Source organism: Bombina bombina, chromosome 1 (genome assembly GCF_027579735.1).
Source record: "Bombina bombina isolate aBomBom1 chromosome 1, aBomBom1.pri, whole genome shotgun sequence".
In the NCBI taxonomy this organism is placed as follows: Eukaryota; Metazoa; Chordata; class Amphibia; order Anura; family Bombinatoridae; genus Bombina; species Bombina bombina.
The window spans coordinates 488,916,046-488,939,905 of record NC_069499.1 but is presented as its reverse complement, the minus strand read 5'-3'; the positions used below and the strand labels follow the sequence as shown (position 1 = coordinate 488,939,905).

The window sequence follows — 23,860 nt, the reverse complement described above, 5'->3', positions numbered from 1 at the left end:
AAGGGCACCGAGAATCTTTGTGAAAATTCTTGGAGCTGTAGCAAGGCCAAACGGTAGAGCCACAAATTGGTAATGCTTGTCTAGAAAAGAGAATCTCAGGAACTGATAATGATCTGGATGAATCGGAATATGCAGATATGCATCCTGTAAATCTATTGTGGACATATAATTCCCTTGCTGAACAAAAGGCAATATAGTCCTTACAGTTACCATCTTGAACGTTGGTATCCTTACATAGCGATTCAATAATTTTAGATCCAGAACTGGTCTGAAGGAATTCTCCTTCTTTGGTACAATGAAGAGATTTGAATAAAACCCCATCCCCTGTTCCGGAACTGGAACTGGCATAATTACTCCAGCCAACTCTAGATCTGAAACACAATTCAGAAATGCTTGAGCTTTCACTGGATTTACTGGGACATGGGAAAGAAAAAATCTCTTTGCAGGAGGTCTCATCTTGAAACCAATTCTGTACCCTTCTGAAACAATGTTCTGAATCCAAAGATTGTGAACAGAACTGATCCAAATTTCTTTGAAAAAACGTAACCTGCCCCCTACCAGCTGAACTGGAATGAGGGCCGTACCTTCATGTGAACTTAGAAGCAGGCTTTGCCTTTCTAGCAGGCTTGGATTTATTCCAGACTGGAGATGGTTTCCAAACTGAAACTGCTCCTGAGGACGAAGGATCAGGCTTTTGTTCTTTGTTGAAACGAAAGGAACGAAAACGATTGTTAGCCCTGTTTTTACCTTTAGACTTTTTATCCTGTGGTAAAAAAGTTCCTTTCCCACCAGTAACAGTTGAAATAATAGAATCCAACTGAGAACCAAATAATTTGTTTCCCTGGAAAGAAATGGAAAGTAGAGTTGATTTAGAAGCCATATCAGCATTCCAAGTCTTAAGCCATAAAGCTCTTCTGGCTAAGATAGCCAGAGACATAAATCTAACATCAACTCTAATAATATCAAAAATGGCATCACAGATGAAATTATTAGCATGCTGGAGAAGAATAATAATATCATGAGAATCACGATTTGTTACTTGTTGCGCTAGAGTTTCCAACCAAAAAGTTGAAGCTGCAGCAACATCAGCCAATGATATAGCAGGTCTAAGAAGATTACCTGAACATAGATAAGCTTTTCTTAGAAAAGATTCAATTTTTCTATCTAAAGGATCCTTAAACGAGGTACCATCTGACGTAGGAATGGTAGTACGTTTAGCAAGGGTAGAAATAGCCCCATCAACTTTAGGGATTTTGTCCCAAAATTCTAATCTGTCAGGCGGAACAGGATATAATTGCTTAAAACGTTTAGAAGGAGTAAATGAATTACCCAATCTATCCCATTCCTTAGCAATTACTGCAGAAATAGCATTAGGAACAGGAAAGACTTCTGGAATAACCGCAGGAGCTTTAAAAACCTTATCCAAACGTATAGAATTAGTATCAAGAGGACTAGAATCCTCTATTTCTAAAGCAATTAGTACTTCTTTAAGTAAAGAGCGAATAAATTCCATCTTAAATAAATATGAAGATTTATCAGCATCAATCTCTGAGACAGAATCCTCTGAACCAGAAGAGTCCAAAGAATCAGAATGATGGTGTTCATTTAAAAATTCATCTGTAGAGAGAGAAGATTTAAAAGACTTTTTACGTTTACTAGAAGGAGAAATAACAGACAAAGCCTTCTTTATGGATTCAGAAACAAAATCTCTTATGTTATCAGGAACATTCTGCACCTTAGATGTTGAGGGAACTGCAACAGGCAATGGTACATCACTAAAGGAAATATTATCTGCATTAACAAGTTTGTCATGACATTTAATACAAACAACAGCTGGAGGAATAGCTACCAAAAGTTTACAGCAGATACACTTAGCTTTGGTAGATCCAGCAGGCAGAGGTTTTCCTGTAGTATCTTCTGGCTCAGATGCAACGTGAGACATCTTGCAATATGTAAGAGAAAAAACAACATATAAAGCAAAATAGATCAAATTCCTTATAAGACAGTTTCAGGAATGGGAAAAAAATGCCAAACATCAAGCTTCTAGCAACCAGAAGCAAATGAAAAATGAGACTGAAATAATGTGGAGACAAAAGCGACGCCCATATTTTTTGGCGCCAAATAAGACGCCCACATTATTTGGCGCCTAAATGCTTTTGGCGCCAAAAATGACGCCACATCCGGAACGCCGACATTTTTGGCGCAAAATAACGTCAAAAAATGACGCAACTTCCGGCGACACGTATGACGCCGGAAACGGAAATGAATTTTTGCGCCAAAAAAGTCCGCGCCAAGAATGACGCAATAAAATGAAGCATTTTCAGCCCCCGCGAGCCTAACAGCCCACAGGGAAAAAAGTCAAATTTTTGAGGTAAGAAAAATATGATAATTAAAGCATAATCCCAAATATGAAACTGACTGTCTGGAAATAAGGAAAGTTGAACATTCTGAGTCAAGGCAAATAAATGTTTGAATACATATATTTAGAACTTTATAAATAAAGTGCCCAACCATAGCTTAGAGTGTCACAGAAAATAAGACTTACTTACCCCAGGACACTCATCTACATGTTTGTAGAAAGCCAAACCAGTACTGAAACGAGAATCAGTAGAGGAAATGGTAAATATAAGAGTATATCGTCGATCTGAAAAGGGAGGTAAGAGATGAATCTCTACGACCGATAACAGAGAACCTTATGAAATAGACCCCGTAGAAGGAGATCACTGCATTCAATAGGCAATACTCTCCTCACATCCCTCTGACATTCACTGCACGCTGAGAGGAAAACCGGGCTCCAACTTGCTGCGGAGCGCATATCAACGTAGAATCTAGCACAAACTTACTTCACCACCTCCCTTGGAGGCAAAGTTTGTAAAACTGATTTGTGGGTGTGGTGAGGGGTGTATTTATAGGCATTTTAAGGTTTGGGAAACTTTGCCCCTCCTGGTAGGAATGTATATCCCATACGTCACTAGCTCATGGACTCTTGTTAATTACATGAAAGAAAAGCCTCACAGTGAAAAAAACGGCAGTTTAATAAAACAGTTTTAATACAGGAACGTATAAGCCCTATCAAGCGCAGCCCCATGAAGGGCAATAACTAAGAATAAGCCTTGCAACATACAAGCAATAAAATATGATAGGCCATAATTAAGGAAATCCTCTATCATTAACCCCTAGCATCCCTTAGCCAAGTGAACTCCCTAATATGATACCTTAACTGATAAGGATTATTATGTCCCAAAATGGATCTGATAATGAGGATTAACCTCTTAAGTGCTGCTGTCCTTCTGTATCTAGAAGGCAAAGGCACTTACCTTAAATCCAAATGCAAGACAGATGCTGCTCCTTAGGTGTGGCAGATACTTCACTCCCTGTCATGGACCTGTAGCAAAAAAAAGAACGGAGTAACCAACTCTGGCTTTCTATAATAAAGGGTAGCAAAGTGTTAAAAGTAAAGCAAAGATAACCTTGCCGCCTTTTAACTGCTAAAAGCCACAACTACTCTTACTAAAGAGATTGACATGGACTCAGCTAGACTCCAATCCTTGCTTGCAGGGAAAAGTACCCATAAAAGGATTATATCTTCAGACACCAGCTTCGCACATCCTCCATTGATAGAGGCAAAGAAAATGACTGGGCATTATGGGTAAGGGACGTTACACTTAACAGATTTGTTGGTGCTCTTTGCCGCCTCCTGCTGGCTAGGAGTTGAATATCCAACTAGTAATTGGAATGATGACGTGGACTCTCTATGTCTTAGGAAACAAATATAGCTTTTTCATCTAGTATGAAATGTAAATGCATTGCTTCAATTTATTGGCAGAAATTGCATACCATCTTCTTAAGTGTAAGTATATATATATATATATATATATATATATATATGTCTGCTAGATTCTATCTGTCCTCTTGGATGTGTTTCTGAAAGTTGCCTTTACTTTTTGACTAAGGGTTCAAGTTTACATTCCATCACTTCTTTGTAAATTTTGATTGATTATAGTTAAGGCTGTATATTTTGTTATTTTACGCAAATACAACGAATAACATTTAAAATATCTCATCTATATTTCAGGTTATTTATATATATATATATATATATATATATATATATATATATATATATATATATATATAATTTTTATTTACATTTCTAAATAGATTAAAAGTCAAAAGATACACAGAAAGTTTCCATATACAAAGCTAAATACACAAAGTAATTAAAACTTATGCACTGGTAGGAGAAGCAGATAATATATAACAAATTTGAAAATTGCTATTAAATACACACATCTGTTCTATAGTTACATTAAGCTATTTAAAAAAGCCTACATAATGAGTGTAAGCTAATAAGTGTAAGCAACCTAAACTTAAAAGCATTATTAAGTACAAATATGATATTAATCTCTTTTCTCCAACATTGGTGTGTCCGGTCCACGGCGTCATCCTTACTTGTGGGATATCTCTTCCCCAACAGGAAATGGCAAAGAGTCCCAGCAAAGCTGGCCATATAGTCCCTCCTAGGCTCCGCCCACCCCAGTCATTCTCTTTGCCGTTGCACAGGCAACATCTCCACGGAGATGGTTAAGAGTTTTTTGGTGTTTAAATGTAGTTTTTATTCTTCTATCAAGTGTTTGTTATTTTAAAATAGTGCTGGTATGTACTATTTACTCTGAAACAGAAAAGGATGAAGATTTCTGTTTGTGAGAGGAAGATGATTTTAGCAGACAGTAACTAAAATCGATTGCTGTTTCCACATAGGACTGTTGAGATGAAGTAACTTCAGTTGGGGGAAACAGTTAGCAGACTTTTCTGCTTAAGGTATGACTAGCCATATTTCTAACAAGACCATGTAATGCTGGAAGGCTGTCATTTCCCCTCATGGGGACCGGTAAGCCATTTTCTTAGTCAAACAAACAGAATAAAGGGCTTAATATGGGCTAAAAAAACTGGTAGACATTTTTATGGGCTAAATCGATTGCTTTATTTGGGCATTTTATTCATATTTATGCTGACAATTCGCATTTATAAACTTGGGGAACGTTTATTAAACGGCAGGCACTATGTTAGACACCTTTTCTTTTCAAATTTTTTTTCAGACCAATTTTGGATTTGAAGATCCTAAACAAATTTCTCAGGGTACCATCGTTCAAGATGGAAACCATTCGAACGATTCTACCCACTATCCAGGAAAGTCAATTTATGACTACCGTGGATCTAAAGGATGCGTACCTACATATTCCTATCCACAAAGAACATCATCAGTTCCTAAGGTTCGCTTTTCTGGACAAGCATTACCAGTTTGTGGCCCTCCCATTCGGGTTGGCCACTGCTCCAAGGATTTTCACAAAGGTACTAGGGTCCCTTCTAGCGGTTCTAAGACCGAGGGGCATTGCAGTAGTACCTTACTTGGACGACATTCTAATACAAGCGTCGTCCCTGTCAAAAGCAAAGGCTCATACAAACATCGTTCTGGCCTTTCTCAGATCACACGGATGGAAGGTGAACATAGAAAAAAGTTCTCTGTCTCCGTCGACAAGAGTTCCCTTCTTGGGAACAATAATAGATTCCTTAGAAATGAGGATTTTTCTGACAGAGGTCAGAAAGTCAAAACTTCTAAGCTCTTGTCAAGTTCTTCATTCTGTTCCTCGTCCTTCCATAGCGCAGTGCATGGAAGTAGTAGGGTTGATGGTTGCAGCAATGGACATAGTTCCTTTTGCACGAATTCATCTAAGACCATTACAACTGTGCATGCTCAAACAGCGGAATGGGGACTATACAGACTTGTCTCCAATGATTCAAGTAGATCAGAAGACCAGAGATTCACTCCGTTGGTGGCTGACCCTGGACCATCTGTCCCAGGGAATGAGCTTCCGCAGACCAGAGTGGGTCATTGTCATGACCGACGCCAGTCTAGTGGGCTGGGGCGCGGTCTGGGAATCCCTGAAAGCTCAGGGCCTATGGTCTCGGGAAGAGTCTCTTCTCCCGATAAACATTCTGGAACTGAGAGCGATATTCAATGCTCTCAGGGCTTGGCCTCAACTAGCAAAGGCCAGATTCATAAGGTTCCAATCAGACAACATGACGACCGTTGCGTATATCAATCATCAGGGGGGAACAAGGAGTTCCCTGGCGATGAAAGAAGTGACCAAAATAATACAATGGGCGGAGGATCACTCCTGCCACCTGTCTGCGATCCACATCCCAGGTGTGGAAAACTGGGAGGCGGATTTTCTGAGTCGTCAGACATTCCATCCGGGGGAGTGGGAACTCCATCCGGAGATCTTTGCCCAAATAACTCAATTATGGGGCATTCCAGACATGGATCTGATGGCGTCTCGTCAGAACTTCAAGGTTCCTTGCTACGGGTCCAGATCCAGGGATCCCAAGGCGACTCTAGTAGATGCACTAGTAGCACCTTGGACCTTCAACCTAGCTTATGTATTTCCACCGTTTCCTCTCATTCCCAGGCTGGTAGCCAGGATCAATCAGGAGAGGGCCTCGGTGATCTTCATAGCTCCTGCGTGGCCACGCAGGACTTGGTATGCAGACCTGGTGAATATGTCATCGGTTCCACCATGGAAGCTACCTTTGAGACAGGACCTTCTTGTTCAGGGTCCATTCGAACATCCAAATCTGGTCGCCCTCCAGCTGACGGCTTGGAGATTGAACACTTGATTCTATCGAAGCGTGGGTTTTCAGATTCTGTGATAGATACTCTGGTTCAGGCCAGAGAACCGGTAACTAGAAAGATTTACCATAAAATATGGAAAAGATATATCTGTTGGTGTGAATCCAAAGGATTCCCATGGAATAAGATAAAAATTCCTAAGATTCTCTCCTTTCTACAAGAAGGTTTGGAGAAAGGATTATCTGCAAGTTCTCTAAAGGGACAGATCTCTGCTTTATCTGTCTTACTACACAAAAGACTGGCAGCTGTGCCAGATGTTCAAGCATTTGTTCAGGCTCTGGTTAGGATCAAGCCTGTTTACAGACCTTTGACTCCTCCCTGGAGTCTAAATCTAGTTCTTTCAGTTCTTCAAGGGGTTCCGTTTGAACCTTTACATTCCATAGATATTAAGTTACTATCTTGGAAAGTTTTGTTTTTGGTTGCAATTTCTTCTGCTAGAAGAGTTTCAGAGTTATCTGCTCTGCAGTGTTCTCCGCCCTATCTGGTGTTCCATGCAGATAAGGTGGTTTTGCGTACTAAGCCTGGTTTTCTTCCTAAGGTTGTTTCTAACAGAAATATTAACCAGGAGATAGTTGTACCTTCTTTATGTCCGAATCCAGTTTCAAAGAAGGAACGTTTGTTACACAATTTGGACGTAGTCCGTGCTCTAAAATTCTATTTAGAGGCTACAAAAGATTTCAGACAAACATCTTCCTTGTTTGTTGTTTATTCTGGTAAAAGGAGAGGTCAAAAAGCGACTTCTACCTCTCTTTCCTTTTGGCTTAAAAGCATCATCCGATTGGCTTATGAGACTGCCGGACGGCAGCCTCCTGAAAGAATCACAGCTCACTCCACTAGGGCTGTGGCTTCCACATGGGCCTTCAAGAACGAGGCTTCTGTTGACCAGATATGTAAGGCAGCGACTTGGTCTTCACTGCACACTTTTGCCAAATTTTACAAATTTGATACTTTTGCTTCTTCGGAGGCTTTTTTTGGGAGAAAGGTTTTGCAAGCTGTGGTGCCTTCCGTTTAGGTAACCTGATTTGCTCCCTCCCTTCATCCGTGTCCTAAAGCTTTGGTATTGGTTCCCACAAGTAAGGTTGACGAATTTATGCTTACCTGATAAATTACTTTCTCCAACGGTGTGTTCGGTCCACGGCCCGCCCTGGTTTTTTAATCAGGTCTGATGAATTATTTTCTCTAACTACAGTCACCACGGTACCATATGGTTTCTCCTATATATATTTCCTCCTGTCCGTCGGTCGAATGACTGGGGTGGGCGGAGCCTAGGAGGCAATATATGGCCAGCTTTGCTGGGACTCTTTGCCATTTCCTGTTGGGGAAGAGATATCCCACAAGTAAGGATGACGCCGTGGACCGGACACACCGTTGGAGAAAGTAATTTATCAGGTAAGCATAAATTCTGTTTTTATGGGGATTGCTATTTATACCCTATTTCCGGAGACTAGAACGGAGGAGGGAGTGTATAATAGCACTATTGTAAACAAGAAAACCCTTAACATGGTACATCGCAGTCGTTAAGCAATTTTTTTTTTTTTAAATAAAGTGCGTAGGTTATACTATGAGTATTCTACATCCTACTCACATCTGAGATCATTAAATCAGAATAAGAGACTGTAAGATTCAGACTAAAAGTCTTTATATGAAAGTCCCTCACAGCTTAAAGAAAAACAATGGGCACAAACAATCTTTATAGGGATAGTAAACTTTTTAATTTACTAATATACAGGGCTAATTCCTAATGATATTGTAATATACTTGAATTAATTTTTATTTCTACTTTCTTTTCAGTTTGTGATTTTTTTTTAATGATTTCCAAGCCCTACATGATAATTAGATGATGTCACCAGTAATATTACATGAGCACTAGGACATTCTAAAACCTAAACATGTAACTGGCTTAGTCTTGTACATCCCATCCTTCACTAAGTTGTATCTCAGTGTCCCACATCAGTAGGAGGAATAGTAGTAGGCTTCACGTCTTCCTACAAACATAAATTACTATTTATCCATAAGAATTGTAAATCTAGACACAGACAGAGATGTGCATCAATCCCATTCCAATGTGAATATGATTTACGTGCAGCACACAGTCTATATTCACATCATAATATGATTCTATGCATCTGCTCTGCCCTGTCCATGAACCTTGTTTATTCAGAAAGCAATAAATCACACTGAGCTATGACAGCAGGGAATATGATAATAATGCGTTGTTCTCCTGTAATGAGAGAGTTGTTTTGACCTGGGGGGGTTACTTGACAAGCCAACATAGTTATTGTGACACAAAATTGTCCTCTATTAGTGACTCCAAGGTTGCCCAGTCGCTCTCAGTATATGATTATGTGGTGCATATTTTTGAATTTGTCATGAATTCATACATTTACTTGGATGATAATTGATTTGGTAACATCAAAACCATGAGGGGGCAATAGAGTACATTATCTCGATAGAAGGTAAGCCTTCTGATTATTCACCGTTAGAACACGCAGGCCCTTCGGTATGATTATTCAGCGCAATATTAACTTCTCGCAGTAGTTCTCTCTCTTTTTAATAGGCTGGTTGAAGTGCAACTACATGTGGCAACAACCTAGTATGGTCCCTATTCAGTATATCGCAATAGCTAGTAATGCATGTTAATATGGAGTAAGACCCCCAAAAAAGTATAATAAAAAATATCTTAAAAATATTTATATACAAAACTAAGAAATAAAAAAAATAAAAAAAAAATAATGTTACTGACCAGGGATGTGTTAGGGTGGTCAGTTTAAATGACCATAGAATGTGTAGTATAAGTATTCCACACATTATTGCAAGAAAAGTGTAGAAATTGGTTCTCACATTATGGGTTTCAACAAATAAACTTATTTAGTTCTGTAAATAACATAGACACAGTTCACTGTAGTTAACAGTTAATATTTATGGGAGGTTTGTACATATTGGTGGATTGTAACATACTCAAATATATATTTAAAATGAAAGGATGTGGTTTATGTGTACATACCAGTGGATCTTAGCAAAACGTTTCAATGAATCAGAAGAGAAGAGATGTTATATTTGAACTTGTAACATGTTTGTAATATCCGTAATGGAAGTGAGTATTGCTACAAGTAATATAAGATTTGTAACGAATATGTGTATCAGCATGCTGTTTCACTATTCCTTGCACTGTTTCTTTGACTTTTAAACTTCACAGTATTAGCAATGATACAGACATCCAAACAACCAATTAGATTGTGAGGGAGCGCAATTACCAATTTTTCTTCGGATCTCTGACAGCACAAAGAGTTTGGAAATCTCAAGAGGTGAGATTACCAATCAATATTTTGGAACTCCGTCCGATTTTCAGAGAACTATTCATTTGTTTTCAGACAGACAATATCACAACTGTGGCATATGTCAATCATCAGGGTGGGACTCACAGTCCCCAAGCTATGAAAGAAGTATCTCAGATACTTGTTTGGGCGGAATCCAGCTCCTGTCTAATTTCTGCGGTTCATATCCCAGGTGTAGACAATTAGGAAGCGGATTATCTCAGCCGTCAGACTTTACATCCAGGGGAGTGGTCGCTCCATCCAGATGTGTTTTCTCAGATTGTTCAGATGTGGGGTCTTCCAGAATTAGATCTGATGGCTTCCCATCTAAACAAGAAACTACCCAGGTACCTGTCCAGATCCAGGGATCCTCAGGCGGAAGCAATGGATGCATTGACACTTCCTTGGTGTTATCAACCTACATATATTTTCCCGCCTCTAGTTCTTCTTCCAAGAGTAATCTCCAAAATCATCATGGAGCAATCATTTGTGTTGCTGGTGGCTCCAGCATGGCCTCACAGGTTTTGGTATGTGGATCTTGTTCGGGTGTCCAGTTGCCAACCTTGGCCACTTTTATTAAGGCCGGACCTTCTGTCTCAAGGTCCGTTTTTCATCAGGATCTCAAATCATTAAATTTGAAGGTATGGAAATTGAACGCCTAGTTCTTAGTCATAGAGGTTTCTCTGACTCAGTAATTAATACTTTGTTACAGGCTCGGAAATCTGTTTCTAGAAAGATTTATTATAGAGTTTGTAATATTTATATTTAATGGTGTTCTCATAAATTCTCTTGGCATTCTTTCAGAATTCCTAGAATTTTACAGTTTCTTCAGGATGGTTTGGATAAGGGTTTGTCTGCAAGTTCCTTGAAGGGACAAATCTCTGCTCTTTCTGTTTTATTTCATAGAAAGATTGCTAAGCTTCCTGATATTTACTCTTTTTTGTTCAGGCTTTGGTTTGTATTAAGCCTGTTATTAAATCAATCTCTCCTCCTTGGAGTCTTAATTTGGTTTTGAAGGCTTTGCAGGTTCCTCCTTTTGAGCTTATGCATTCTTTGGATATTAAACTACTTTCTTGGAAAGTGTTGTTCCTTTTGGCTATCTCTTCAGCTAGAAGAGTTTCTGATTTGTCTGTTATCTCTTGTGAGTCTTTTTCTGATTTTCCATCAGGATAAGACTGTTTTGCGGGCTTCGTTTAAATTTCTTCCTAAGGTTGTGAATCCTAACAACATTAGTAGGGATATTGTTGTTCCTTCCTTGTGTCCTAATCCTAAGAATACTCTTGAAAGATCTTTACATTCTTTGGATGTTGTAAGAGCTTTGAAATATTATGTCGAAGCTACTAAATATTTCAGGAAGACTTCTAGTCTATTTGTTTTTTCTGGTCCTAGGAAAGGCCAGAAAGCCTCTGCCATTTCTTTGGCATCTTGGTTAAAGCTTTTAATTCACAAGGCTTATTTGGAGGCGGGGCAATCTCCACCACAGAGAAGTACAGCTCATTCTACTAGATCAGTCGCCACTTCTTGGGTTTTTAAGAATGAAGCTTCGGTTGATCAGATTTGCAAAGCAGCAACTTGGTCTTCTTTGCATACAATTACTAAATTTTACCATTTTGATGTATTTGCTTCTTCTGAAGCAGTCTTTGGTAGAAAAGTTCTTCAGGCAGCTGTTTGATTCTTCTGCTTATGATTTAAGTTTTTTTCTTGTAATTTATGTGAAATTTATGAGAGACTTCTTTTTTTTGTGTGGATTTAAGTTTTTTTCAGTGGAAATAACTGTTTTTATATTATCCCTCCCTCTATAGTGACTCTTCTGTGGTCTTCTACATCTTGGGTATTTCTATCCCATATGTCACTGGCTCATGGACTCTTGCCAATTACATGAAAGAAAACATAATTTTTGTAAGAACTTGCCTGATAAATTTGTTTCTTTCATATTGGCAAGAGTCCATGAGGCCCACCCTTATGGTGGTTATGATTTTTGCATAAAATCACAATTATATTTCCAGTTCCTTTTTTTGTATGCTTTTTTTACTCCTTATTTTATCAACCCACTATTTGGCTATTCGTTAAACTGAATTGTGGGTGTGGTGAGGGGTGTATTTATAGGCATTTTGAGGTTTGGGAAACTTTGCCCCTCCTGGTTGGATTGTATATCCCATACGTCACTAGCTCATGGAATCTTGCCAATATGAAAGAAATGAATTTATCAGGTAAGTTCTTACATAAATGATGTTTTTTTTAAGTAAGCCTCTAGCTTATTATCCATTGTATCCTTACAATATCAACTATCCTCTATAGCAATGATAGTTCTCTTAGCAAGAGTAGAAATAGCTCCTTCTACTTTAGGTACAGTGCGCCATGAGTCACGAATAGAGTCAGCAACAGGAAACATCTTTTTAAAAACAGGGAAAGGGGAAAAAGGAACCCCTGGCTTATTCCATTCCTGAGCTATAATTTCAGACATCTTCCTTGGAACAGGAAAATCCTCCTCAGTAGATGGAGAATCATAAACTCTATCCAGTTTATTAGACTTTGTGGGGTTGACAGCAACCGAAGGTTCAGAGTCGTCCAAAGTAGCTAGAACCTCCTTCAGTATTAACCGGAGGTGCTCAAGCTTAAATCTAAAATTAACCTCTTCAGATTCTGAATTTTTTTCTGCTAAAGTATCAGTCTGAGATTTCACCTTCAGAAGCTATTGAAGTATTTTCCTCATCAGACAATTGAGAAAGATTGACTAATGCAGACTTAGAATCAGAAGCCTTACTATCAGGCAACTGTTTAGATTTTCTCTTACACTTACCCGAGGAAGGGTAAGCTGACGTCGCTGAAACTGCAGAGGTAATCTGAGCAGCAAAATACCCAGGTAAATAAACACCCCCAGGTGGTTGAGAGGACACAGAAGGCACAGTATGAGAAACAACTAAGGCTTGGGGTGTTTGAGGAGAAAGCAGAGGCATGTCACGCAAGAAGTTTTAGTTAAATATGAGGAGCAAAATTGTATAGGCAGAACAATTTGGGCCTCTAAACACAATAAGCATTTATCCATAGAGATATATTGATGCTGTTCTGAGTCCATAGCTATAGTAGTTCCCACTAGCAATGACAAAATAAAATAATTTTTATTTTTAATTTTTAAATATCTACCCAAAAAAATATTAAGGGAAAATATATTGATTGTATTAAAAACAACCTCAGATTGCCTGAGGCTCCTACCGGCCAGAAAGACACCCCACTAGTAAGTGGAAAAACTGGAACTCTCTTAGCAGAGATCCTCTCCTCTTAAACGATCCTGGTAGATGCTTGAAACAACCTTCTAGCTGCAGCCGTCACGAAAAGCCTCTAGATGTGTAGAAAAGTTTTCACTATCTTCCTCAACAGCTCCGCTCCGAGAACCAGAAGTGCAAGCGTCACGTGAGCGGGACCCAAATAAACTGCGCCATCAGAAAAAAAGTGTGAAAAAGCCTCACAGTGAAAAAAACGGCAGTTTAATAAAACAGTTTTAATACAGGAACGTATAAGCCCTATCAAGCGCAGCCCCATGAAGGGCAATAACTAAGAATAAGCCTTGCAACATACAAGCAATAAAATATGATAGGCCATAATTAAGGAAATCCTCTATCATTAACCCCTAGCATCCCTTAGCCAAGTGAACTCCCTAATATGATACCTTAACTGATAAGGATTATTATGTCCCAAAATGGATCTGATAATGAGGATTAACCTCTTAAGTGCTGCTGTCCTTCTGTATCTAGAAGGCAAAGGCACTTACCTTAAATCCAAATGCAAGACAGATGCTGCTCCTTAGGTGTGGCAGATACTTCACGCCCTGTCATGGACCTGTAGCAAAAAAAAGAACAGAGTAACCAACTCTGGCTTTCTATAATAAAGGGTAGCAAAGTGTTAAAAGTAAAGCAAAGATAACCTTGCCGCCTTTTAACTGCTAAAAGCCACAACTACTCTTACTAAAGAGATAGAGATTGACATGGACACAGCTAGACTCCAATCCTTGCTTGCAGGGAAAAGTACCCATAAAAGGATTATATCTTCAGACACCAACTTCGCACATCCTCCATAGATGGAGGCAAAGAAAATGACTGGGCATTATGGGTAAGGGACGTTACACTTAAAAGATTTGTTGGTGCTCTTTGCCGCCTCCTGCTGGCTAGGAGTTGAATATCCCACTAGTAATTGGAATGATGTCGTGGACTCTCTATGTCTTAGGAAACAAATATAGCTTTTTCATCTAGTATGAAATGTTGTAAATGCATTGCTTCAATTTATTGGCAGAAATTGCATACCATCTTCTTAAGTGTAAGTATATATATATATATATGTCTGCTAGATTCTATCTGTCCTCTTGGATGTGTTTCTGAAAGTTGCCTTTACTTTTTGACTAAGGGTTCAAGTTTACATTCCATCACTTCTTTGTAAATTTTGATTGATTATAGTTAAGGCTGTGTATTTTGTTATTTTACGCAAATACAACGAATAACATTTAAAATATCTCATCTATATTTCAGGTTATTTATATATATATATATATATATATATATATATATATATATATATATATATATATATATATATATATATAATTTTTATTCACATTTCTAAATAGATTACAAGTCAAAAGAAACACAGAAAGTTTCCATATACAAAGATAAATACACAAAGTAATTAAAACTTATGCACTGGTAGTTTTTAGCAGAAGGAGAAGCAGATAATATATAAAAAATTTGAAAATTGCTATTAAATACAGACATCTGTTCTATAGTTACATTAAGCTATTTAAAAAAGCCTACATAATGAGTGTAAGCTAATAAGTGTAAGCAACCTAAACTTAAAAGCATTATTAAGTACAAATATGATATTAATCTCTTTTCTCTTGTTAAGTGTATTCAGTCCACGGATCATCCATTACTTATGGGATATATTCCCTTCCCAACAGGAAGTTGCAAGAGGATCACCCAAAGCAGAGCTGCTATATAACTCCTCCCCTCACATGTCATACCCAGTCATTCTCTTGCAACTCTCAACATAGTAGGAAGGTGTGAGAGGAGTGTGGAGTTTTTATACTTAATTATTTCTTCAATCAAAAGTTTATTTTAAATGGCACCGGAGTGTGCTGTTTTTTCTCTCAGGCAGTGTTTAGAAGAAGAATCTGCCTGCGTTTTCTATGATCTTAGCAGAAGTAACTAAGATCCACTGGCTGTTCTCGCACATTCTGAGGAGTGGGGTAACTTCAGAAAGGGAATAGCATGCGGGGTCCCCTGCAGATGAGGTATGTGCAGTAGAATATTTTTCTAAGGAATGGAATTGACTAAGAAAATACTGCTGATACCGATGTAATGTAAGTACAGCCTTAAATGCAGTAGTAGCGACTGGTATCAGGCTGATGAATGTATGTGCAGTAAGTAATTTTCTAAGGAATAGAATTTGACTAAGAAAATACTGTTAATACTGAAGTAATGTATGAGCCTTAACTGCAGTAGAAGCGACTGGTAGCAGGCTTATTAATAACACTACCTAACTTTTAAAATGTATGTTTAAAACGTTTACTGGCATGTTATTCGTTTTTGTGAGGTACTTTGGTGATAAATCTTTTGGGGCATGATTTTTTCCACATGGCTGACGTATATTTTTGTATAGAAACGGTTAACTGAGGTTTCCCACTGTTGTAATATGAGTGGGAGGGGCCTATTTTAGCGCTTTTTTGCGCAGTAAAAATTCAGTCACAGTCTTTTTGCTTCTTCCTCCTTGATCCAGGACGTCTCTAGAGAGCTCAGGGGTCTTCAAAATTCATTTTAAGGGAGGTAATCAGTCACAGCAGACCTGTGACAGTGTGTTGGACTGTGATAAAAACGTTAATTGTTAAATTGATTATCCGTTTTGGGTATTAAGGGGTTAATCATCCATTTGCTAGTGGGTGCAATGCTTTGCTAACTTTATACATTTACTGTGAAAATTTGGTTGCTATAACTTATTTGGTTCATTGTTATTTCAACTGTTATTCAATTGTTATTCAACTGTTTCAATTGTTATTTCAACTTCACAATTTTTTGTGCTTCTTAAAGGCGCAGTAGCGTTTTTTATATTGCTTGTAAACTTATTTGAAAGGATTTTCCAAGCTTGCTAGTCTCATTGTCTGTTTAAACATGTCTGACACAGATGAATCTGTTTGTTCACTATGTTTGAAGGCCAATGTGGAGCCCCATAGAAATATGTGTACTAAGTGTATTGATGTCACTTTGAATAAAAGTCAATCTTTATCTGTAAAGAAATTATCACCAGACAACGAGGGGGAAGTTATGCCAACTAACTCTCCTCACGTGTCAGTACCTTCGCCTCCCGCTCAGGAGGCGCGTGATATTGTGGCGCCAAGTACATCAGAGAGGCCCATACAAATCACTTTGCAAGACATGGCTGCTGTTATGACAGAGGTATTATCTAAATTGCCAGAATTAAGAGGCAAGCGCGATAGCTCTGGGTTAAGGACAGAGCGCGCTGATGATGTGAGAGCCATGTCCGATACTGCGTCACAATTTGCAGAATATGAGGACGGAGAGCTTCATTCTGTGGGTGACGGATCTGATCCAGGGAGACCGGATTCAGAGATTTCTAATTTTAAATTTAAGCTTAAGAACCTCCGTGTATTGCTAGGGGAGGTATTAGCGGCTCTGAATGATTGTAACACGGTTGCAATTCCAGAGAAAGTATATAGGCTGGATAGATACTATGCGGTACCGGTGTGTACTGACGTTTTTCCTATACCTAAAAGGCTTACAGAGATTATTAGCAAGGAGTGGGATAGACCCGGTGTGCCCTTTTCCCCTCCTCCGATATTTAGGAAAATGTTTCCAATAGACGCCACCACACAAGACTTATGGCAGACGGTCCCTAAGGTGGAGGGAGCAGTTTCTACTTTAGCTAAACGTACCACTATCCCGGTGGAGGATAGTTGTGCTTTTTCGGATCCAATGGATAAAAAATTAGAAGGTTACCTTAAGAAAATGTTTGTTCAACAAGGTTTTATCTTACAGCCCCTTGCATGCATTGCGCCTGTCACTGCTGCTGCGGCATTCTGGTTTGAGTCTCTGGAAGAGGCCATTCGCACAGCTCCATTGGATGAGATTATGGACAAGCTTAAAGCACTTAAGCTAGCTAATGCATTTGTTTCTGATGCCGTTGTACATTTAACCAAACTAACGGCTAAGAACTCCGGATTCGCCATCCAGACGCGCAGAGCGCTATGGCTTAAATCCTGGTCAGCTGACGTGACTTCTAAATCTAAATTGCTTAATATTCCTTTCAAGGGGCAGACCTCATTCAGGCCCGGCTTGAAAGAAATTATTGCTGACATTACTGGAGGTAAGGGTCATACTCTTCCTCAGGACAGGGCCAAATCAAAGGCCAAACAGTCTAATTTTCGTGCCTTTCGTAACTTCAAGGCGGGAGCAGCATCAACTTCCTCCGCTCCAAAACAGGAAGGAACTGTTGCTCGTTACAGACAGGGCTGGAAAGCTAACCAGTCCTGGAACAAGGGCAAGCAGGCCAGAAAACCTACTTCTGCCCCTAACACAGCATGAAGAGAGGGCCCCCTATCCGGAAACGGATCTAGTGGGGGGCAGACTTTCTCTCTTCGCCCAGGCTTGGGCAAGAGATGTCCAGGATCCCTGGGCTTGGAGATCATATCTCAGGGATATCTTCTGGACTTCAAAGCTTCTCCTCCACAAGGGAGATTTCATCTTTCAAGCTTATCAGCAAACCAAATAAAGAAAGAGGCATTTCTACGCTGTGTACAAGACCTCTTAGTAATGGGGGTGATCCACCCAGTTCCGCGGACGGAACAAGGGCAAGGTTTTTACTCAAATCTGTTTGTGGTTCCCAAGAAAGAGGGAACCTTCAGACCAATCTTGGACCTAAAAATCTTAAACAAATTCCTAAGAGTTCCATCATTCAAAATGGAAACTATTCGAACCATCCTACCCATGATCCAAGAGGGTCAATACATGACCACAGTAGACTTAAAGGATGCCTACCTTCATATACCGATTCACAAAGATCATTATCGGTACCTAAGATTTGCCTTTCTAGACAGGCATTACCAGTTTGTAGCTCTTCCCTTCGGGTTAGCTACGGCCCCGAGAATTTTTACAAAGGTTCTGGGCTCACTTCTAGCGGTTCTAAGACCGCGAGGCATAGCGGTGGCTCCGTACCTAGACGACATTCTGATACAGGCGTCAAGTTTTCAAATTGCCAAGTCTCATACAGAGATAGTTCTGGCATTTCTGAGGTTGCATGGGTGGAAGGTGAACGTGGAAAAGAGTTCTCTATTACCACTCACAAGAGTTCCCTTCCTGGGGACTCTTATAGATTCTATAGAGATGAAGATTTACCTGACGGAGTCCAGGTTATCAAAGCTTCTGAATGCTTGCCGTGTCCTTCATTCCATTCCACGCCCGTCAGTAGCTCAGTGCATGGAAGTAATCGGCTTAATGGTAGCGGCAATGGACATAGTACCATTTGCGCGCCTGCATCTCAGACCTCTGCAATTATGCATGCTAAGTCAGTGGAATGGGGATTACTCAGATTTGTCCCCTCTTCTAAATCTGGATCAAGAGACCAGAGATTCTCTTCTCTGGTGGCTTTCTCGGGTCCATCTGTCCAAGGGGATGACCTTTCGCAGGCCAAATTGGACGATTGTAACAACAGATGCCAGCCTTCTAGGTTGGGGAGCAGTCTGGAACTCCCTGAAGGCTCAGTGATTATGGACTCAGGAGGAGAAACTCCTCCCAATAAATATTCTGGAGTTGAGAGCAATATTCAATGCTCTTCTAGCTTGGCCTCAGTTAGCAACACTGAGGTTCATCAGATTTCAGTCGGACAACATCACGACTGTGGCTTACATCAACCATCAAGGGGGAACCAGGAGTTCCCTAGCGATGTTGGAAGTCTCAAAGATAATTCGCTGGGCAGAGTCTCACTCTTGCCACCTGTCAGCGATCTACATCTCAGGCGTGGAGAACTGGGAGGCGGACTTTCTAAGTCGCCAGACTTTTCATCCGGGGGAGTGGGAACTTCATCCGGAGGTCTTCGCTCAACTGATTCATCGTTGGGGCAAACCAGAACTGGATCTCATGGCGTCTCGCCAGAACGCCAAGCTTCCTTGTTACGGATCCAGGTCCAGGGACCCGGGAGCGGCGCTGATAGATGCTCTGGCAGCCCCTTGGGTTTTCAACATGGCTTATGTATTTCCACCATTTCCGCTGCTACCTCGACTGATTTGCCAAGATCAAACAGGAGAGAGCATCAGTGATTCTGATAGCGCCTGCGTGGCCACGCAGGACCTGGTATGCAGACCTAGTGGACATGTCGTCCTGTCCACCATGGTCTCTGCCTCTGAGGCAGGACCTTCTAATACAAGGTCTTTTCAACCATCCAAATCTAATTTCTCTGAGGCTGACTGCATGGAGATTGAATGCTTGATCTTATCAAAGCGTGGCTTCTCGGAGTCAGTTATTGATACCTTAATACAGGCACGGAAGCCTGTTACCAGAAAAATTTACCATAAGATATGGCGTAAATAATTATATTGGTGCGAATCCAAGAGTTACTCATGGAGTAAGGTTAGGATTCCTAGGATATTGTCCTTTCTACAAGAGGGTTTAGAAAAGGGCTTATCTGCTAGTTCGTTAAAGGGACAGATTTCTTCTGTTAAGTGTGATCAGTCCACGGGTCATCATCACTGTTCCCTTTAAGGTGCGCGGTAGGGCGGCCGCGCACCTTCCCTCTCGGTGTAGCGCAGCCAGCACATCAAGCCGCGCAACACCGGAGGCTAAGACACTGACTCCTGCTGTGACTGTCTCCACTCTACTTATGCGCTTCTCTCAGTCGGTGGGCAGAGGCTAACCTAACACACTGGCTGTGCACATCTGTGAGGGTTATTGTTATTTCTAATTCCTTCTGCCCTGAGATACCTGCGCAGTGATGGAGTATACAGAGTTAGCCAGGTCTGCAGCTGAGAAATTGTTATCGTACAGCAGGATCAGAGCGGCTGGAAACTCTGCAAGAGAACTGTGAGTGAATCAACACGATCTAATAGTGTAACCGTGTGTTTGGCTAACAAGCTGATGTGTGTTTTCTTGTGCCAAACTTATGTCACAACGTCTTCTGTTTAATTCTGTTACATATGACTGCACTCTGAGCTTTGTGACTTTGTGTGTGACACGATATATGACATTGTATGTAAGCTGTTATTTATGTATTACTCTTACTGGTTTTGCGATATACTGTGATGTGTTGCATGGGGCATCTGTGTTAAGCAGCTCATGGGATCCGCTGAATTAAGTTATAGTCTCTCACTCTATGCTATATTCTATTCTAGAGAGATAAAACTTTGCAGTGTTAGTGTCCGATCATCTCACATACTGTGCTCTGTAATGACTCTTCTTTAATTGGAGTAGTGCCTTGTTTATCTCTCCGTAGTACCAGAGCTATATTAATTCAATGTAACTGAATGTAACTTGTAGTCATTACAGAGCACAGTATGTGAGATGATCGGACACTAACACTGCAAAGTTTTATCTCTCTAGAATAGAATATAGCATAGAGTGAGAGACTATAACTTAATTCAGCGGATCCCATGAGCTGCTTAACACAGATGCCCCATGCAACACATCACAGTATATCGCAAAACCAGTAAGAGTAATACATAAATAACAGCTTACATACAATGTCATATATCGTGTCACACACAGTCACAAAACTCAGAGTGCAGTCATATTTAACAGAATTAAACAGAAGACGTTGTGACATAAGTTTGGCACAAGAAAACACACATCAGCTTGTTAGCCAAACACACGGTTACACTATCAGATCGTGTTGATTCACTCACAGTTCTCTTGCAGAGTTTCCAGCCGCTCTGATCCTGCTGTACGATAACAATTTCTCAGCTGCAGACCTGGCTAACTCTGAATACTCCATCACTGCGCAGGCAGGGGCGGATTGACCAGCATCTTAAAGGGCCCTCCCCCACTGCAGGCACTGCTTCTGCAGAATAAATACTTTTTTTTAAATTTTCATATATATTTAATTTTTAATAAAAATGTAAAAACAAATTTATAATTTTACTTTCTGTGTTAGGGGCTTGTTGGGGCATCAGTCATGCAGACTGTCAGTAGTATTTGACAACGGGCGGCATTTCAGTGCATGACTGAGTTGAGTTAGTGCACTGTGTGAGACCTGACAGACCACTCCTGTCCTGAGCTGTATTATATTACTGTTTTTTGTCTGTCTGGTTCTCACACTGAGTTCACTACGTTCCATCAACCCCTCCTCCGGTCTCTGTGTTATCACAGCGTTACGGTGGATGACCAGAGGGTCAGGTGGTTATTGAGGAGAGGAAGTGGCTGGGACACTCTGGCAGTTCAGTAATTTAGCACACCACGCTTGTTTAGCTCCACCCCCTCACCGTGGTGACTGACTATACAGTAAAGATTGATTTTGAGGAGACTCAGTCCCAGGCCCAGCAGCACTAATAAAAAGAAGGTAGGATGGCTGGCTCTCCAGCAAATATTTAATGTGGACGATTACTTACTTTACATATCATCTACCCAGGAATTAAATTAGATTTACACACACTTTTCTTTTTGTATATTTGTATAACAACTGAGCTATTGAAGCATCTGAAATAAGTATTTCAGATGCTTCAATAGCTCAGTTGCTATACAAATATACAAAAAAATATGTGTGTGTAAATCTAATTTAAGTCATTGCTATGTTCTTGGTTATAGCATAGTTATTAGCAATGACAAAAAGGCACATGTAAAAAATCCATATAAATCTGTGCATTGGTATATGTAATGGTAACTGACTGTGCTAATAGAAATGCACCACTCTTCTATCCAGTATAACATACACAGTAATATATTTGCAACTAATGTTTTCAGGTTTGTAGTTCAATGGCCTTGTTATATTACATTACTCTATATAATTGCATAATAGTACAGTCCCCTCTGAGGTCTTTAGGTGCAGACAAACAACTGAAATATATATTAAAGGGAAATAGAGCACAAACTAGAATTCTCCATAACACGTTTACTAATGCTTAATAAAACACAAAAAATAAAATGTATTTCCATAATTTATTTTGCCCCCTTTTCAATCTTAAAATATTTATAATGCAGCACATTTTATTTAGATTAAGTTTGGCACACATATGATAATTTATAACTGTTTTCTAAATAAAATGTGTTCTGCATAAATAAATATATATTTATTGAATTGCAACACATTTTAAGTAGTTCCAAAATGTCATCACATTATACCCTTGCAGGCTTCAGAGCATTTGGCATTCAGGGGCCAATCAGTGCACAGATCAGGAACCTCTGAACTGTGCACTAATGGGCACCACCTGAATGCCAAATGCTCTGAAACCTCTATTCACCCTCTATCTACCTAAAAATAAGATCATAGTTCTGAGATTGTGACAGGTCCAGCCAATCACACTTTGATTTTTTTTTTATCATATTAGTGAGTGAAATAAGTAAGGAGCTGAATGACTCAACTCTTTCACTGCTTATAAACTTCCAAGGAACATCCTACCTTACATTCTCAATAATGAGAACAGCTGTTTTACTTTTTTTTTTAATTCAGTAACTGACACAGAGTGCCCAGACACAATGTCACAGATTCTCTTTATCACCATAGTATCATGGCCTGGACACTTACTGACAGTTACTGGATTTAAAAAAGTAAAAGAGCTGCCCTCATTAACTTCTCACCTCCTGGCTCTCTGCACCAGATAGGGCAAAGTGTCCCTTGAAATGTTTTTGAAATGTTGGCAACTATGCAACTAAAACAGAGCAACTTTAAAACTCCTGTACATTCTCAATATACCCAACAAATTTAAAGCTGCTCTTAATGTTTCAGCTGTGATCAGTGACACAGAGATCCTCAGGTTAGTGATAATGGTCAGCAGATTTACACTGGCATCCCCAGAGGCCAGACATGAGTCTCTGTTCCTGCAAAGTAAGTAAGTAGTAGCATGGTCCTAGTGCCCTTTTTAAATGTGTTTGTGTAAACATATATGTGTGTTTGTATCAGTGTTTTATCTGTTTGTGTATAAGTGAGTGTGTGTATGAGTATGTGTATGAGTGTGTGTATCAGTGTATATCTGTGTCTATGGGTGAGTGTGTGGGTGTGTGTATCAGTGTATATCGGTGTGTATGAGTATGTGTATGAGTGTATGTATCAGTGTATATCTGTGTCTATGGGTAAGTGTGTGGGTGTGTGTATCAGTGTATATCGGTGTGTATGAGTATGTGTATGAGTGTATGTATCAGTGTATATCTGTGTCTGTATGAGTGAGTGTGTGTATTAGTGTATATCTGTGTCTGTATGAGTGTGTGTATGAGAGTATCACTGTATATCTGTGTGTATGTGTGTGTATGAGTGGGTGTGTAGAAGTGTGTGTTTCAGAGTATCACTGTATATCTGTGTGTGCTTTTGTGTGTATGTGTATATGTCTCCCATCTCTAATTTTTTATAAACATGGGACTAGTGGAAATTGGAAATTTCCAGCCATGAATATAACGTAAAAAATAAATGTAATGCCTACTACATTCTAGATCTCTGACACACACACACTCTCTCTTTCTGTCACAAACACACACACCTACTCTCTCTTTCACGTACACACACTCTCTGTCACACACACATACATTCACTCTCTTGTCACGTACACACAAATACATACTCTCTGTCTCTCACACACACATACACTCTCTCTGTCACACACACACATTTTCTCTCTCTATCACATACACACACACTGTCTCACTGTCTCTCTCTCACA

At 39.7% G+C, this 23,860-nt stretch overlaps 1 protein-coding gene across 1 annotated transcript in view; it reads left to right on the top strand.

The window, feature by feature from the left end:
* VPS16 (VPS16 core subunit of CORVET and HOPS complexes) overlaps positions 1-23,860 on the top strand; it is a 340,863-nt gene that overhangs the window by 161,669 nt on the left and 155,334 nt on the right. The gene's annotated exons all lie outside the window — the stretch shown is intronic.